At 41.4% G+C, this 19,386-nt stretch overlaps 1 non-coding gene across 1 annotated transcript; it reads left to right on the top strand.

Moving 5' to 3' along the window:
• The first annotated feature begins 9,029 nt into the window (after positions 1–9,029).
• On the top strand, positions 9,030–9,157 carry LOC120362427 (U8 small nucleolar RNA). The gene has a single exon (XR_005578334.1). It is a non-coding gene; the product is annotated as a U8 small nucleolar RNA (small nucleolar RNA).
• Positions 9,158–19,386: the final 10,229 nt, after the last annotated feature.

Below are 19,386 nucleotides of genomic sequence, written 5' to 3'. Positions count from 1 at the left end.
GTTAAGGAAGAACCTGTGGTATAGATTTTATAGAATCAAGCCACAAAACTTTAGAGCTAGAGGGTATCTCCTAAGTAATCTACTTTGGTTCATCGGGCATTCTAAAGATAAAAAACAAAGACTATATGGTTACTGTAATTACCTAACCAGGGACTGCTGTGCAACAATGTAAAACTATGGCCCCCAACTATGTAACTACTTAGGAAAGTTTTATGATATAAACAGGATAATTATAACAATGACAATCAAAATCAAAGTAATCGAATCATTTTAAAGATAAGGAAAACGAAACTGGAGTTTTGGAATCTGGCTTCTCATCTCTCTTGCATTAGAGAAAGATCCTGCTTGAAGGTTTGACTTTTTAAGAAATCCCCTTGTCATTTAAGGTCATTTCTAGTCTATGTCTTTTACTGCCTGACTTCTCTTTGTCTTCCTCCCCTACACCCTTCCCACTCCCTCTGCCTTAACCTGCAGAATTAATTCTACCTCATCTAAATTTATGCAATACTTTATGCACATCTCCATTTTTAAAGAAAAGTTATTAAAAGTACTATACCCCAGAACCTAAAGTACTATATATATATATATATATATATATATATATATACACACACACACATACATATTTAAAGTACTATATGCCCAAAAATGCAAGGATGGTGTGACATAAGAAAATCAGTCAATATAACACACATTATAGAATGAAGGGAAAACTCACACAATCATCTTCATTGACATAGAAATGCATTTAACAAAATCCAACACCCTTTCATGATAAAAACATTCAGAAAACCAGAAGAAAGGAACTTCCTCAGCACCATAAGAGGCCTTTCTGCTAACATCAAACTCAGTATGAAACACTGAAAGCTTTCCCCATAAGATCAGGAACAAGACAAGGATGCCTGTTTTTGCCTTGACTATTCAACATTGCACTGGACGTTCTCACCATGAAAAGGAATAAAACACTGACGTGCTACAATGTGGATGAACCTTGAAAATATGCTACTTGAAAGAAAGTAGACACAAAAGGTCACATATTGTATGATTCCATTTATATGAAATAGTCAGAATATATCAATCCTTTGGGACAAAAAGCAAATTAGTTGATTGCCAGGGAGTTCAGGGAGGGGACATGGAGAGAAACCGGGTAAGGGGTTTTGGTTTGGAGTGATGACAGTATTTTGCAACGTATAGAAGTGTTGATTTCATGACATTGGGAATATGCTAAATGCCAGTAAATTGTCCGCTTTAAAATGGTCATTTATTTTTAATTTTTTAAAGCATTTGATAGTGTCATCCTTTACTATAGCAAGGTAGCTGGCTACCTAAAACTGAGAAATTTAGAGTAAATACCTTTAAAAGGTTTGTTGCAGATACAAGACAAATGGAGGCAAAGTTAACTCAGTGCTAGAGGTCCCGATGTGGCTCATTAAGGGGCTGCCGGCAGCCGGGCTCCGCCAGGACGGCTCACAACCTGGGTAGCATCTGCTTCCAAGGGAAAAGCCCATTGGAATCAGCTGTGTTTAAGAGGTAATTTTATTTAAGGTGAATTTCACGATGTCACCGACCTCAAGAAAATGAGTCCTTTGAAACCCAAATTCCAGGGAAGTTAAATATCTGTCAATGGACTTTTCCCCACTATATTAAGTACTTACATGCTCATCGTTTCTGCTGTTTGGGGACCTCTCTGCAGCTCTAACACTTTCCACAGGATTCAACAGGAAAAACGAGCTCCACGCAGCCTCGCCCAGTAATAAAAAGACGTCATTAGCGCGCCATCTCGTGGTGAACGTATAATTTGCAGCAAAACCTCAGGCCGCAGTTTTTTGATTTTTTTTTTTTTTTTGCACAGGGTTAAGCCTGTGTTGCCCAGGCTGGAGTGCTGTGGCATGATCATGGCTCACTGCATCCTTGACTTCTTGGGCTCCAGCGATCCTTACACATCAGCCTCCCGAGTAGCTGGGACAACAGGCATGAGCCACCACACCTGCTAGTTGATTATTTTTTTCTAGAAACGAGTGTCTCACCATATTGCCCAGGCTGGTCTCAAACTTCCGGACTCAAGTGATCTGCCTGCCTCGGCCTCCCAAATTGCTGGGATTGCAGGCATGAGCCACCGCACCCGACTAGGCAGCAGAGATGAACTCCGAGGTTACTTTCTGTCTTTTCTTCAAGCCGGAGTCGTTTAGGTCACTGGTCATGAATTCAAGGATCGCGGTTGCACACCGTCTCGAAGACCTCACGTTAACATCAAAATGCTCTGACTTAATTCTGGCTTCCTTAGGAAACAGCCTGAAGCGAAGCCATGAATGCTAACTCCCTATTGGAAGCTGGTCACAGCTTCAGGACATCCTCTGGGAGGCCTCGGGCAATCCCCCTGCTCAAATAGTGATGGTCTGTAGGGGGTCCAGGGAACCTTTTCCCCTACAACCTTCAAGAAAGCAGCTGGTGGCAGGGGTCTTTCTAGAGCACCTACCGTGCAGGAGGGAATCCAAGAAGGCCAAAAAGCTGGATTTCTGCACATCTGTCACTGGGTCAGCGGCACCCCCTGCACCATTTCTGCCTGTGGGCCATCTGTGGTTTCTCGGGTCGCTTTTAGTAGCTGCAGCAGCGCTACTGCCCTCTCAGCATCTCCGGAAGACAGATCTGGGAGGTACCTCACTACTTTGTTTATGAGATCCAGCTGTGTCGCTGTTGCCTTGTTTGGTTAAATTGCCCGCTTTAAAATGGTTATTATTGGCCGGGCGCGGTGGCTCAAGCCTGTAATCCCAGCACTTTGGGAGGCCGAGGCAGGTGGATCACGAGGTCAATAGATCGAGACCATCCTGGTCAACTTGGTGAAACCCCGTCTCTACTAAAAATACAAAAAACTAGCTGGGCATGGTGGCGCGCGCCTGTAATCCCAGCTACTCAGGAGGCTGAGGCAGGAGAATTGCCTGAACCCGGGAGGCGGAGGTTGCGGTGAGCCGAGATCGCGCCATTGCACTCCAGCCTGGGTAACAAGAGCGAAACTCCGTCTCAAAATTAAATAAAATGGTTATTATTTATTTATTGATTTATTTAGCGTTAGACAGTGTCATCCTTTAGTACGGCGAGGTAGCTTGTTGCCTAAAACGGAGAAAAGCAAGAGTAAATACTTTGAAAAGGTTTGTTGCAGATACAGGAAGACAAGTGGAGGCAAAGACAGCTCCCTATTAGAGGATGCGGCCCCCCGCAGCCCGGAGGGAGCCTTGCTGTTTGGTTATATTTGCAAGCAGCGTTACAGTTCTGAGAGGTTTGTGGAGGTGGTGGTTACTTCGAGGAAGGGCTTGAGATGAGCAGCTCATTTGAGCTTCACAAGTCCTCTGTGAGGTAAAGAGGGAAGGCTATTATCATTTTTTCCATTCCACGCAGGTGTTAAACCCAATCCCTGTCTTTGTTTAAGAATGGATATAAAGTTGCTGTGTCTTTCCAGAAATACAAGAACCATTCTACTTCCCATGGAAAGCCTGCGTTCCGCACGTGTCCTAGATCAGTATCTGCGTTTTAAGGTGGAAATAGGCAAAACAGTATCGTGTTCTGCTCACCTCCACTTTGGCTCTTCACTCGAGCCGAATTATATTACTATGGGTGGAAGCACAAACAGAGGTATTTTTTAACATGTTTTCTTGCCCTTGGAGCAAAGAACAGCAAAAACTAGTTGACTGATTTGTGGTAAAACGCTTGGCAGACATTAGTAACCTGGATGTATATTGCCATCTTGTGGCCAATAGTATTATCACAGGAATGTAGGTGTGTCCCGAAGAAAGAACCGTAGTAATTTTGGGGAAACTGCTCGTATCATACTATGGTTGTTATTACAGTGTACAGATTTTAATGGCTTAATTGTCCCAATGTCAGCTATATACATACATACACAGGTACACAGACACACAATTTTGAATCCTATATTAATAAAAATGTGCACATAAATTTTTAGAAGTTTCCAAACTATAAGTAACATATACACAGCCCAGACCGTTTTCTTCCTTGCTTATTTCTAAGGAAAAGTAACTCTTTGAGAAGAATTTTGAGGTTTTTGTTTTTAAATACAAAGTTTTAATTTTATGTTTCCTGTTAGCGTAATCTGGAGCCATGGTTTTCAAACTTTTTGATTTCCCAGAAGAAAATTCCAAAAAGATCGCAAATAATATTGGTGATTTCAATTATTTTTATTTTGCCAAATTGAACATTTAAAATGATTAGTTTAAAACTGCTATTATCATAATTTCAGAAAAGAAAGAGCATTTTAACGTGCAGGAAAAATGTAGAAGAGATGTGATGACTATCGTGGCTTTAGTTTTTCTCCCTAATGACCATCACAGGTGGGCGGCAGGAGATGAACATTTAGAAACCACTGAGTGATGGCAGAGGCCAGGTGCATTGGGGATTTAAGACCATATTGATATGAGACAAAACACAGAGTGTAAATGCGGGTCTTCGATAATTTTTCCCTTTTTCTTTTTTTGAGATGGAGTCTTGCTCTGTCTCCAGGCTGGAGTGCAGTGGCACAGTCTCAGCTCACTGCAACCTCCACCTCCTGGGTTCAAGTGATTCTTCCGCCTCAGCCTCCCAAGTAGCTGGGACCACAGGGGCATGCCACTACGTCCGGCTAATTTTTGTGTGTGTGTTTTTAGTAGAGACGGGGTTTCACCATGTTGGCCAGGATGATCTCGATCTCTTGACCTCGTGATCCGCCCACCTCGGCCTCCCACATTGCTGGGATTACAGGCGTGAGCCACCACGCCCAGCCAAGGATTTCTCCCTTTCTACAAAAAGCCTGTTTCTCTCTCCTTGCTTCTCAGTTTGTACTGCTGTGGTGACTGCCAGTTCACAGGCTGCTGTGGGTGTTTTCTGCACTCACACTGCCAGACCCAGGCTGGAACTGTCCCTTGGCTTGCATGACAGCACCTTCATGGTTTCTTCCTCCTTTCCTGGCCACTTCTAGTTAGTCTCTTTTGCAGGCTTAGTATTACTTGCCAGAGCTCAATGTAATCCCTACAATGATCATTTGAAGGCATGAAGACCATCACATTCATCCTACAGATTTTTTCCCAGCTAAGAACCATCAAGTCTTTCATCTGATCTTTATTCGTCATTACATCCACACTCTAGAGTCCTAGTTGCCCTGTGGATATGCTTGAATTTGCAGATGCCATTCTCAAAGAGCGATGCCAGGAACAGCATCAGGTAGAACAGACCCTGCCTGGCTGGGAAAGGTGTCTCACACCTGTAATCCCAGCACTTTGGGAGGCCGAGGTGGGTGGATCATGAGGTCAAGAGATGGAGACCATCCTTGCCAACATGGTGAAACCCCGTCTCTACTAAAAATACAAAAGTTAGCCGGGCTTAGTGGCACACACCTGTAGTTCCAGCTACTCGGGATGTTGAGGCGGGAGAATCACTTGAACTCAAGAAGCAGAGGTTGCAGTGAGTGAAGATCACGCCGCTGCACTCCAGCCTGAGTGACAGACGGAGACTTCATCCCAGGATTTTCGGGTTGACGAGTATCACTTTCCATTCTTACTGACTTAGGTTAATTGTTCTTTACACATTTCACTGTTAATCTCTTTAATCTCTCCTCATACAATTGTTGCATTTTGTCTCAGATTTGTAACTTTGCACATATGTTCACTTACCACTAAACTAGAAAAATTAAAAAGGCCTTTAAACTTCTTTTATCATGGGCCCCAGTTACATTGACTTTGGGATATCCAGCCATTGGATGTGAAGTTTTATTAATTTCTCAAATCTGCTTTTCTGTTTGGGAGGCTGAAGGAAAATACATCTTGAAGGAGACTTCCGTAGCTCAGCAGTTTCTGTATTTGACAGAGAACAGAGAAGCCCAGCTTACTTTAAACACTGGAAATTCCCTCACCAAAAGAAACCCTAGGCAATGAAGAACTTCTGCCTCTCTGATGGAATAAGGGTGTATTTGTGTCCTAGGACTGTTACAAATTATTAGAAACTTGGTGGCTTAAAACGACAAAAATTTCTTTCTCAGAGACCTAGAGACTAGAATCCCAAATCAAAGGGCAGCAGGTTTGAGCTTCTCTTGCCAGCTCTTGAAGAGAGTCCTTCTATGATTCTTTCAGCTTTTGGTGGCCTGAGCATTCCTTGGCTTCTGGCTGCACAATTTCACTCTCTGACTCCATCTCCACATGGCTTGTTTTCTTCTGTGTCTTCCCTTCTATCTTTTGTAAGACACTGTCATCAGATTTAAGACCCACGTGGATAATCCAGGATGACCTCATCTTGATGTTCATAATTTAATTACATCCGAAAAGCAGACCATTTTCCAAACAAGTTCACACTGACAGGTTTCAGGGAGTAGGATGTGACATGACTTGGGTGGGGGGTCAGGGAGACATTTCACCTACGGCCTCGGGTTACATGCTTACCAAGGATTCTGGGGCTTGGCTATGTAGTTTTAGTTTTAAAGCCCATCAGTCACCACCAATTACTCACATCATGCCACAGTTTCTTTCTTTTTGTTTTTTTTCCTTCTATTGCATCTACTTGTTGCATATCCCTGAGGTTGGTAAAGTTGGATATTTTGACACAGACAATACATTTTCTATGTGGTCTCCAAACAAGCTATCTGAACTCAATTTTAATTTCTGACCTGTCCTTGTTACTGAGCAGCTGTATCGTGACAGTAAAAGTTTTGTGAGTCTAGCATTCATGACATTATCACTAGGAACATCCTAGGCTGTGTGTGTATAGAGGCCTGAAAAAATGAATACCACAGAGTCAAGTTTCACCTGATGTAAATTTTGAGTTTGGTTTCTGGAGGGGAACCTTTATTAGATATGAGTTTTACAAATATCTTCCCTCCTCTGATGCCTGTTCTTTTCCCTTCTATCACTTTGTCCCCTTTTTGAATGGTAGATTTTGAGAAACAGAAATTTGTAATTTTACTGTAACCAAATATATTTTTATTGTTATGCAGCAAAGAATAAGTCTCAGAAACATACAACATAATGCTATGTACAGAGAATTTGGACACAGGCAAAGTAACGCCATATGTTGCTTGAAGATACACTCATTTGTAGCAAAAGTGTAAAACAATGCACAGGAATGGTCAGCACCAAATTCAGTACATCAAAGTTAATAGTAATGTTTTTAAGCTGAATGGCAGATATAAAACTAAAGAAGTTTGGAACTCACCACCTCTCCTCCTGCTGGCTTTTTCTACTTGGGGACAATGCGCTAACTTACAAAATCATTAATGTCACTTTCAAGCTTAACATCAGTTTTGCCACTGAACGTTCAACAAGGCTGTCTATGAATTCTGATTGAGCATGAGAACTGCACCAACTTAAACACGGCTTATGCCTTCTGTGCTACTAGGAAAAAATGTGGGGTATAAGGAAAAGGGAAAGAAAGCTTTACTTTATTGACATACCTATCATTAGGGTTTTCCATTCATGACTATTATATACTGTGCTTCTAGAACAAAAGTTCATAGTAGTCATTTGCTACTGAATTTTGTAGATCCATACCATTAATTTGTCTTTTTTTTCTTGTTTCATTTGTCCCCAGTAAACACACTATGTGTGGTAGAGACATTTTCCTTGGGATGGATTTTTATCCCGTGAAATGCTCACATGCCTGTTTTCTTGACTTCAGTTAGGAGAAGCAGACTTTTACAAAGAAAAGCCCCATGAAGACAGAGCAGAAACAGACGCCTCTCTCCTCTCTAAAAGTTGCATTTTGGTGCCATAGTGAATTCAAGTCAACAATTAAATGAACACTTATTGAGCACCTACTTCTTGGGGTGCTTAGCACCAGATACGCTCTCAGGAGTGTTCATTCTGCTTGGGGAAGAGTGAGGAAGGAAGGACTATGGACTAAATGTCTTTGTCCACCCAAAATGTGTATATCGAAACTGTAATCTCCAATGTGATGGTATTTTGAGCTAAGGCCTTTGGGAAGTAATTAGGTCTTGATGGTGGAGCCATCATCAGGAAATTAATGCCCTTAGAAGGAGAGACATGAAGGTGCGCCCTCTCTCTCCCTTTCTCTCTTTCCCTCTCCATCTTCTCTCTCTCCCTCTCTCTCTCCCTCTCCGTCTTCCTCTCTTTTTGTCTCTGTCTCCCTCTCTCGCCTTTCTCTCTCTCTCTCTCTCTCCCTGTATCTCTCTCTCTCTTTCTCCTGTCTCCCTCCCTCTCTCTCTTTACCTCTCCATCTTCCTGTCTCTCCCTTTCCCTCTCCGTCTTCCTCTCTCTTTCTCTCCATCTTCCTCTCTTTCCCTCTCTCTCCCTGGCTCTCTCTCCCTCTTTCTCTTTCCCTCTCCGTCTTCCTCTCTCTTTCTCTCTCCATCTTCCTCTCTCTCCCTCTCTCTCCCTGTCTCTGTCTCCCTCTCTCTCCTCTCTTCTATGGCCTCTCTCTTTCTTACTGTCATATGAGAAAACCATGCTTGATCTCAGACTTTCACATCTCCAGGTGTCTGTTGGTGAAGACACCCAGTCTGTGGTATTTCCTTATAGCAACCTGAGCTAAGACAAACATGTACGGCAATTCCTATAAAGGCAGAGGCGCTAAATTTGAGCTTCCTTCATTTTATTCTCATTTTCTCAATACCTTTCCTCCTTACCTAAGCTTAATACCCAGAAGCCAGTGCCAATTCTTCTAGTCAGGGGCACTGAGTAACTCTCAGGGGCCACTGGGATCTACCCAGGGGCTTGTGAGTGACCGCAGTGCTTTGGCTTTCAAAAGGGCAGAGACACAAAGTATCACATCTCTTCAGTTCTGCACAATAACCTTCTCTCGTCAGAAGGAATTGCTGAAGAATGAACTGCTCTTGGGGAAAGTTAGAGCCAGCTCTGACTTGGCCAACTGATTTGCTCCCTGAGAACAGCTATGTGGATTTTCCCCATTGGTCATTACCACATTGAAAGGACGTTGGTGTGGCTTTCATGATCTGTAACGTGGCAAAATGGTTTTAGGAACAGATGGACTGTGGGTGGACTTGCTCATTCTGCTGAGCATTCGAAAGAGATTTATTATTCACAGGTGTGATCATCCTTGCCTGCTTCTCCTTTGGAGGGCGGAGTTCGTGATGACTAGAGTTCACGTGCTATGTGATTAACTCTGCCTCATCAGGATTTGTAACATCCTAATTGCTCTACCTGATTCTTCCTGAAGAAAAAAATAAAGAATAAATTTAAAGATAAGTGCATTATCATAGGGCATTGAGAGTCATCCACCAATATAACTTTGGTTTTAAAATCTTTTGTTAAAAATATACATACATATGTAATTATGAAAATCGTAGTTAAAATAATGATGAAAATTATAATGATTAGAATAAAGCACTTGCTTTTAATAAATATACAAACAGGTAAATAACAATTAAGATGATAATAGTAAATATTGAATGCTAGAATGATGCTAAGGTTATTTCATAGATTTTTCATTGAATTCTTACAGTAACTTTCTGCAGTAAAAAAATATTTATCCACATTTCACAGTGAAATAAATACAAGAAGATTCTGGGAAGTTAAATGAAATGCCCACGCCAGGTGCGGTGGCTCAAGCCTGTAATCCCAGCACTTTGGGAGACAAAGACCAGTGGGTCATTGAGGTCAGGAGATTGAGACCAGCCTGGCCAATATGGTGAAAGCCCATCTCTACTAAAAATACAAAATTAGCTGGGTTTGAGGGTATACACCTGTAATTCCAGTTACTCAGGAGGCTGAGGCAGGAGGATTGCTTGAACCTAGGAGGCAAAGGTTGCAGTGAGCTAAGATTGTGTCATTATACTCCAGCTTGGGTGACAGAGTGAGACTCTGTCTCAAAACAAAAAAAATAAAAATAAAAAATGCCCAAGTGCCTGAAACTGCTGAGTGCTAGAGTCGGCATTTAAACCCAGGCCACCTTACTTCATGTTCATGCTTTGACTACTCAACTTCACTGCCTTCTGTAGAGATTTTCTCCCCCCGAAAAATTTGCTTTTGTGCCCTTAGTTCAGAGGGGCACTAAGGAAGAGAAAATGTCACATATGCTTATCAAAGAAGTTATTAGGAAATCTAGCCAAAGGGGCAAAAAGAGTATATCAGACACGAGGAAAAGAATTGGCAATGAAAGAAATTGGCCAATGTTATCTTCACCCTTACTCCATGCTGCACCCTCTCCTCTTCCTACTCACTCTTTGCGCCTCTGAAGAAATCATCAGTAATATTCTTCAGACTCAATACTCGTTAAGTGCCTCTGTCTTGCAATTAATAACTTCCATGAACATTAATCACTGGAGACCTGACATGCTTCAATTCAAAGACTATACCCAAGTGTTTATGGGCCATTTCCATGAAACAGGAAATAGCAGCGTTTTTCCTGAATAGTTGTCCTTAAATGTCTTTGCCAAAAATCACAGGGTGTATGCTTTTACCTGGTTTAATAGATGGAGGACTATAGTTTTTGCTTCCTCATCCGAAATTTTAACGAGCTTTCAAAGAAAGGCTCATAGACATGGCTTTGTTCACGTACAAAACTCCGAAGTTACGTTTCTTCAGAAAAGCACTGTAAGTTGGGGGCTTGAAACCTGAGACAAATTTTAAGAACCCCTCCTTTCCTCTCATTATATTTGTCTACTTGTCCACAAAAAGTTACATTTTTTTTTCTATTTTCTGTCTTATTAATATTAGCTAATATTCCTAGAGTGTTATTTTGTACCAAACCCTAAGCCTAGAGGCATGAGTTCTCAGAATAATCCCATGAGATGGGTACACTTGGAAAGACTGCCACATAGCGACCTTCAGTCACTTGCCCCAAATCACACAGCAGCAAGTCAGTGGCAGCACCTTTGAATGAGCTCAGGGTTTCACTCCAGAGCCTGCACTCCCAGCCACTCATGCTGCTGCCCCACTCAAAGGCTGGAACTCTGTAGCTTTTAGCTTTTCTCCTTTACCCCTTGTCTCATTAGTCCTGGGAAGTGTTGTTGGGGAGCACAGATTTCACACCCTGCATGAAAGAAAAAGGGCTTGGTGAGTAAAGTGAGAGAAGTGTGAGAACGTTCCATGCAATCGGGTCAGCTACTTTGGTGGTTCTAAGGAAGTGGACTTTCAGCAGCTCTGTGATCCAAAGTTCAGGGAAGAAGTAAAAGCAGGAAAGGAAAGGGGAGGCAAAGCTACAGGGCCGGACTGAGAGTCATTCGGGTTGACTCCTCCTGTGGAGTCAACCTTCTAAAGCAAGAACCCACCATTCGATCTGCACTTCCAAGAGGTTTTGCAATGAGCCATTCATTTTATTTATTCATTCAGCATACATCTTGACCCAGCAATTAGATACAGGGTACTATGCTTAACATGAGAAATACCAAAAGGAATAAGATGTGTGCCTGACGTAAAGAAGCTGTCACCCAGTGAGGGTGGTGAATGGAAGGGCAATGTAAAGTGACAAACAGCATGGCTTAGAGAAGGAAAGGAAATGGGTTGAAACCTGCAACCCACACACACAAGCTGTGTAATCACAGGCAAACCAGGTAACTCCTCTAACCCTCATTTTCCCCATTTATATGATTTCATGTTTAATGGATAGGAGGAGTGAAAATAATGCTTATGAAATATATCACAGAGTTCCTATCATGGTATACAAAATCAATAATGTTAGCTGTTATGGTCGTTATGTCAAGAAATAGTTGCCTTTTAGTGTAAGTCCTATAATGCATGTACATTCTATCATGGCAAACAAAGTCCATGATGATAAGAAAGATGCCCCAAAGCATCAAAAGATTTGATACAAGACGTAAATAATTATACGTTTAATAGGCAAACAAAATGGGAATCGAGAGGCATTCTAAACAAAAGCAACAGCTTCTGCAAAGGCAGAGGGACTGAAGAGAGTGATTGTGTTGGCTCAGGGGCTGGCAATTTGGGGGAAGCAGTGTGCAAAAATGGAGAGGGAGCCAGCAGCAGGACTTCTTGAGTCCTGTGGTCCTCACTGAGAAGTCTCTTTCCTAGCAAGTCCCTGGAGGTCATGGAATGAATAAAGTTGCAATAGTATCTGCTACACTTCAAAAAATTGATGGAAATAAATTTAGGTTAACAAATAAGATTTATAAAACCACAAATATTGTTATTTTCCAAAAGGAAAGCACCCTATGGCAACAAGCCTTGACCGTTTGCCAAAGCATAAAATATTTTCCATGGTGAGAGGAAGGAGAAAGCTGAAGGCTAAATGATCGTTCTGCTAAATGTATCAGTTCGTTGTATTCTTTCCTATATTAATTGCATGCTGTTTCTCCAGTTGATTTCTTATGCACTCAAAACATAAGAAAAATTAATCCGCAGCAAGCAAAACAAGAATGATATTTGAAGCACTGTGCCACTTTCCTGAGTTGCCTTTGGAAAGGGAGGTGGCGGTGAGTCCAGTGAAAGTTGTTCTGGCTGAACCACTCATAGATTTTTTTTTTTTTAAATGAAATCTACAACGATCTTAACACTTGCAGTGTTTCTACTGTTACTCCCTTATGCCAATAGTCCTTTGAACTTTAAATGACTTGCAAATGAAATACCAAGTTGAGAGGCCAAAAAATAATCCTGTGAGTGCAATATAACATTTATTCCTAGTACAAAGTGACCTCCCACTAAGGAATATGAGTCGCTTCAGCTTCGATGTTCTTGGAGTGTTGGCATAACAAAGGGGCAGGCGGGCTGATGGTTGTTTATCAGTACTAGAACCCATTTTGGCTGGATGATGTCAGAGGAAATCATCGAAAAATATAAGAGAGTGAATAAAGAAAAACGTTTTTTTTTTCCTGTTGAATTTTCAACTTAGGATATATCTAACACTTTTTTTGCACCAAGTGTATGTTGTTTAGCCCTTATGAAAATGTGGAAGGGCAGCCTTGTGAATTCCATGCAAGGAGCACACGTGAATTGTATGGTACTTTGGGGCCATTTTATCAGACCCAAATGATGAAATGCTCATTCTACCCAACTGCAGATCTAAATTGTGAAAGGGGAGCAATCAGCCTGCCTGTGCTTTGCAAGACATGCTCAGAAGATATTACTTTCCTTTTAATACAATTATGACGAAGATTAAGATGAGAACTTATTTGCTGAGCAACTACCATGTGCCATGTGCGTGGTCTTGTGCTTGGGTGCTCTACATATACGTCGTCTAAGCCAGACAGCAGTCCTGCCATGGAAACTTCTCTCCTATTTTGGCTCTTTCTTCTGAGAGGGGAATACAAGAAACGCTCTGGCTGGTGGCTCTGACCTCTCATTAAATGAGATGTGGCCGATCAAGGAGTCGCGAGTTTATTTTTAAGAAACACAAAAATCATCTCATTACCTTAACTCACTAGTATGAATCTCCAGATCCTGCCTTTCAGATCTAAGACAATAGCCTTAGCACATAATGAGTAAATGTTGTACTTAAAACCTTAGAATTTTATTTTTTGCGGCACATCTGACACAGGAGTTGTGCTTTTGAAATCGACAGAGTTGTAAGAGCTTATTTCTGACAGCAGAGGGCAGCCTATGCCTGTGAAAGGAATAAGAATCCCGCGCCGCCAGCCCTGGCAACTTCATATATACAGAAAATATGCGAATCTCCTCCCCCTTCTTTCTGTTACGTTTTTCTGAAAACTGTATCTAAATTTAAAATCGTGTTGTTAGATTAAGTCTTGGTGGAAAATAATCTTGAAAAAGATTATCTTTGATAAAATAAAGCCTGCTAATGAAACTTTTGACATGGTCATTCCCCTGGAGAAAGATTCTATTAGAGAATGATAAACTCTATTTATTTTATTTTTTGTCATTTTGACTTTTTCAATTTATAAAAAAAAATCAAACATGTAGAAAAACACAAAAGACATTAGAACAGATAAAGAAGAGTACCCATCACTTAGAGATATGAAAGCAAATTGTGTTCGATTTCAATTTGCATTTTCTAAGCACTGGAAAACTTGCCCTATTTACTAGCAAAGTCTGACTGAAAGTGGTAAATGAAAGAGACACTAACTAGACGCCAAAAGTTGGCAGTTGTCATCTTTTGTCTGATGCTAACTTGTTGAAAGATCTTGAAAAACATTACTTTAACTGCATAATAAAGAACATTGTTGAAACAGACGAGATAGATTTTCACCTTGATTCTGTCTGCTCCTTCTTTATGTACCTTGGACAAGTTATTAAACCTCTGTAGCCCTCAGATTTCTTATGTATGAAATGTGGATTAACAATCTTGCCCACTTCATAGGGTGATACAGATTCCAGGTGAATCGCCATGAAACGTTGATCACAGTATCCGGCATGTTATGAGTGTACCGGGGTAATAGGAACGGCTTTGGGCTTCCTTCAGCTTCTTCATGGTTGAAATGAGGGAATCAGAGGAAATCTCTAAGTTCACTGCCAATTAAAATGCTAAATTTTACATGCATCTAAACTTATATTGTTAATACCCGTAATGATCCAGAGATATTGAATCAGAGGATCCTATATTTTAGAAGTCGGACACTGAAACAGACACTGATGGTAGATGGTATAAACCTGCCTTCCTTTTCTGGTTGGTAGTAAAATATCTCAATGACCAGAAGCTGACGGCTTTAACTCTATCATGTTCTTCCATTGTATGCGCCCCCCAACTCTTTGTGACTAAGGGCTATATTATTTCTCTGTGCAATGAAATTCAATTAGAATCTTTTATTGGGTGCCTAAAACATATAAGGCATTTGCTAGCCACTGGAGAGGAAAGACAAATGAGAAATAAATTTTCCCAGTAATGAGACTATCACCTGGTAGAGGAGGATATGATATGGATACAGTAACAAGTAACCAAAATGTAAGAAAGCATGTGCTGATGAGTGCCGGAAGTAAAACTTACTCTGAGGGGACAGAGAAAAATACTAATTAACAGTCTGTACAAATGAGCCTTCAAAGGTATGTGGAATTTGGCTAGGATGAGATGGGGTGGAAATGGGGGTTTGAGTAGAAACATTCTGGGCAGAGAAGGATTCAAACACTAGCAAAACCATGTTGGTCGTCTGGATTGGATAAGGCAGTTCGGGATGGGATGTGACAGGAGAAAGGACTGAGGAGATGAAGGGCTAAATTGTGAAGGGTTTTGAATGCCAAGTTTGGGACTTCAGGCTTTATGAGGAGCAACAAGAACAAGGGGACAAGGTAAGATGAGAACAATGCTTTAAAGACAGTGTATGGAATGAACCGGTGGAAAGAATGTAGGGGTGGGGGACTGTGTCAATGGGACCTCAGTGGTCTATATGAAGGCGTGGCAGACCTCAATTATGACCCTGGTGCTAGAAAGAGGGTATAGAGGTGAGAGAAGTTCGAGGGTGAATCATGTATTCATTCCACTTTAATCAAGCACCTGCTTTGACCAGCTGCCAGCCTTATATGGAGAATTCAAAGAGAAGCCCAAGATCCCTACTTAGGGGTGTGTGGGTGTACAATTTCATCACTACTTAGATTTGCAAGGACACATGTCCTGGTGGTGGAAGGTTGGCTACTGAGAAAACAGGGAAAGTGGGAGGCACTAATGTCATTCACAGAGAATGCCAATGTCAGAAAGAGGACAATTTAAGCATGAAGGATGAGATAATTTTGGAATGGAATTCGGCATCTAAACCTCAGTTAGTAGGTGAATGAACACATGTGTAAGAATGAAAGAACAGAAAAATGGGAACTTTGCCACCTTCCCTGATTTGGGTACCCAAATATTCTTCCTTTGTGATGAAATACCTCTAACTGAGCAAATCGATCTTTGAAGATTCTAAAATATTTTTACAATGAGGAGCAAAGAAAGGAGGAAAACAAGATTGTGGCTTAAGTGTTAAGTCTATAGACCTGTACGGCAAAGAAATGTTAAGTTGTGTTTTACTTCTGGTGCTGTGCTAAAACCGTGTGTGTGTATGTGTGAGAGAGGGCAAAAGAGAAAGACTTCATGTTGGTCTACTTTAACCACTTGATTTGTAATTAGAGCAAGTTTCTCCTGTAAAATATTTTTTCAATCACATCTGTTTTGTTATAGCACTCTTGAATTTTTATATTCTTCAATGTGGGTTTTCCCTCAAGAGAGCCCTAGAGGTCAAGCACGAAAATTCTAATCACACACAACAAATTCACAAAATTCACCTTGTCTGGGCAAATGGAAGGTTTTGAGGACTGAGTCAAATGTGTCCACAGACATGAACTATGAGGTTTGCATTTGGGAGCTCAGGATCTCAGAACTTCATGGGTTGCTCACTATACCCTCAGAAGTCCCTTCAAAGAGCAAGCCTGATCCCTCCACCATGGGTCGTTGGGCATCACCATAGACTTCAAGGTCGTATCCCTCAGAATCACTCAGGCTTTGGTGGGGTGGCATTGGCAGAGCCCAGTCAAGGCACTGACAGCCTGAGGAGAACCCACTCCTGGCTGTGAACCTTCCAGTAGTGGAAAAATATTTGGGATCATTCAAGTCATGTCCTGATGGTCTTGTTTGAAGAATACAGTGTTTTACATCATAATTTGTTTTTAAATGGAAGACCTGCAGGGTCATCTCACCCAAACTATCCCAGAGAGAAGCTGAAGGTAAGGCTGCTGCACCAGGCAGCAGCCATGGGGAGTGACCCTGTCACAGCATGCTCCACTGGGAACAGGATTCTCTGACAACCTCCAGGGTAGAGATCCTTATCCCTGGAGAAGAGAACATGAGGCAACAGGCATCTATGGACCCTTGCTTTTTCCGTTGTGCAAATGGGCGGTTTATTACTCCTCTCTTACCTTGTTCTGGCATGAGATTAAGATCCAGACCATGCTGGAGCTGGGACTTCTGTTTACATAGCCTTGAGTGTGCAGGGTTGAAGCTGAAGGGATCTTCAATTACAGTCTCTAGCCACAGTTTCCATCCTTGTCCATGAATCTCATTACTGCCTTATTTTGTTGGACTTAGCTCTCTGGCTTCTCATTAAACATACAAGGGATTCCCATTACTCTCACAGTGGCAGACAGACACCACACATTCTAATGGTGGACACCATTGCTTTTATAGAGGCATGAAATTAGAAAAGTATATAGCAGGCCATACCTGGTTCCAGCAATGATCTCTATTTTGAGTAAGAAATACCTAGGTTCTAGATCATTCCGCCACCACATTATCAATGTAGTTCAGCGTAAGCCATGTGACCTCTGTGGCCTTCTGTCTCTTCAATCATAATGAGATGATTAGAATAGATGAGTTTTTCAAAATGTTCTTCACAAACAACCTGTTTTTTTACAAAGTAGACTTCTGGGCTGCACTCTGATAGTTCATCAGCATATATAGAAGTGAGCTGGTAAACATGTCAGGCCTTTCTTGATACACACAAGAGAGAACCATGGAGAACCCTTGGACAGGCGGGTCTCTGAGGCTCCCTGCACTAACATATTAGTAAGGCAGATTTGACCTGAGACAACAATACGAAAGTAATCTTGGACAGGCTTTGGTTCTCCCCACTCCCTTGGGGAGATCACCCCACAGTGATGTTTGGCATACTCTATCCTCTACCTCACTATTATTTCCCTCATCCCATATACTCCCAGTGTCTAAAGCCTGGTCTCTTGGAGCTTATTCTCTTTTCTTGCCCTCACTAAGTCTAACCAGCCTTGGCTTCAATGATTTCCTCACTCTCTGCCTCTGCCAATATGTGCAGAGGTCCATTCACTGGAATTCTTTTGGAAACTAGAGGGGGTTACGCAGATAGGAGGTCTTCATGTGGCAAATGTATGCACTTCAGAATTCTCGTGGAGAGAGAGACAGGTGAGAGGGCTCTCAAACTAGAATCCTAATTCCTCCTGAAGAAATGTCAGTTTTCTAGAGACAATGACTAGTCCAGGAAAATGATTCTTCTTGGGGAATCTAAGACCTGGCTGGAGGTGGGAAGGGTGACATCTTGGCAAATGAGTGGGGTAACCATTTTTTTGGAATACCTGACTTTTTGAGGTTTCTAGACTCGTAAATAGGTAAATGTTTCCACACAAGGTTTTATAGAGAAGAGATTCAAGCAAAATACCTTGAACCTTGTGAAGAAACTCAAAATACCTAGAGATCAATCCAAATCTGCAACAACGTTTTCCCAAATGTCTCAGCTTTGATGCGTGTGAAAGTAAGGGAATTTCCAGTATTCTAACTAAACATCTTTGCCAAGTGTGCAATTCTCACCTGTTGCTTTTTTTTTTTTTCAGAGTTTTTCAGACAGCAAGATTCTTGCACCAAAGGTTATTTTTTCTTGTTTCAAAAGATGTAGGACTTGATTATAAGAGTAAAGCACTCACTCTGGAATTCTTTGCTGAGACTCCCTATTAAGTTGCCTATGGCATTCAATACAATCCTACTAATTTAAGAGAATTCAAAGGATCCTGGTAAGCAGCCCAGTCACCAGGATCTTAAGATTATTTTCTTTTTACTTAAAGCAAAAACATGAAGATATGATTGTCTTAAAATATGGACGCAGCCTATTTGGTGAGCAATGTTGGTGGGGTTGGAACAAATTCATCCCACCCTTCTTGGGAAATGCTACTTGGATAACCCTGGCTCTCAGGGTGTAAGGACACATGTGAGCAGGCAATCACAGGTCCAAGGAAATGCCTCTATTAGTTTCATCCACTAAATATATTCCATCAATAATAAGAACAGCACAATACGATAGTACAATATAAGCAACAGGTAACATTTATTGGGTGCTTGGGCTGTGAACTAAGCTTTTAATACATCTAACCTCATCTAATATCATTTAATAGTGGATACTTGGCTGAACATGGTGGCTCATGCCTGTAATCCCAGTGCTTTGGGAGGCCGAGGCAGGTGGATCACCTGAGGTTAAGAGTTTGAGACCAGCCTGATCCATATGGAGAAACCCCATCTCTACTAAAAATACAAAATTAGCTGAGCATGGTGGCACATACCTGTAATCCCAGCTACTCAGGAGGCTGATTCAGGAGAATCACTTGAACTCGGGAGGCAGAGGTTGCGGTGAGCCAAGATTGCACCATTGCACTCCAGCCTGGGCAACAAGAGCGAAACTCCATCTCAAAAAAAAAAAAAGGGGGGGGGGGATGCTTTTTATTTATACATTTTTACAAATGGAGAAGCTGAAATTTAGAGAAAGTCAATGACATCAAAAATCACCCAGCTCTTTATCAAGTGGTAGAGGTAGAACTCAAACCCAGAGTCCATGCTCTTAAAATAGGAGAAAGTACAGTTAACCCAAATCCCACTACTCAGAAGTCACTATTTGTAACCTTGCTGCTATGCAGATTTCCAGAGCTTCCCCTGTAAACATTATAGGAAAAATGTATTATATGTACATATATAGATATAGATATATAATCTTTGTAATATTTTTAATTTAACAAAAAGTAGCCTAGAAATATTTCTACATAAGCA

Source organism: Saimiri boliviensis, chromosome 15 (assembly GCF_048565385.1).
Source record: "Saimiri boliviensis isolate mSaiBol1 chromosome 15, mSaiBol1.pri, whole genome shotgun sequence".
Lineage (NCBI taxonomy): Eukaryota > Metazoa > Chordata > Mammalia > Primates > Cebidae > Saimiri > Saimiri boliviensis.
This window is presented reverse-complemented; position numbering and strand designations above follow the sequence as displayed.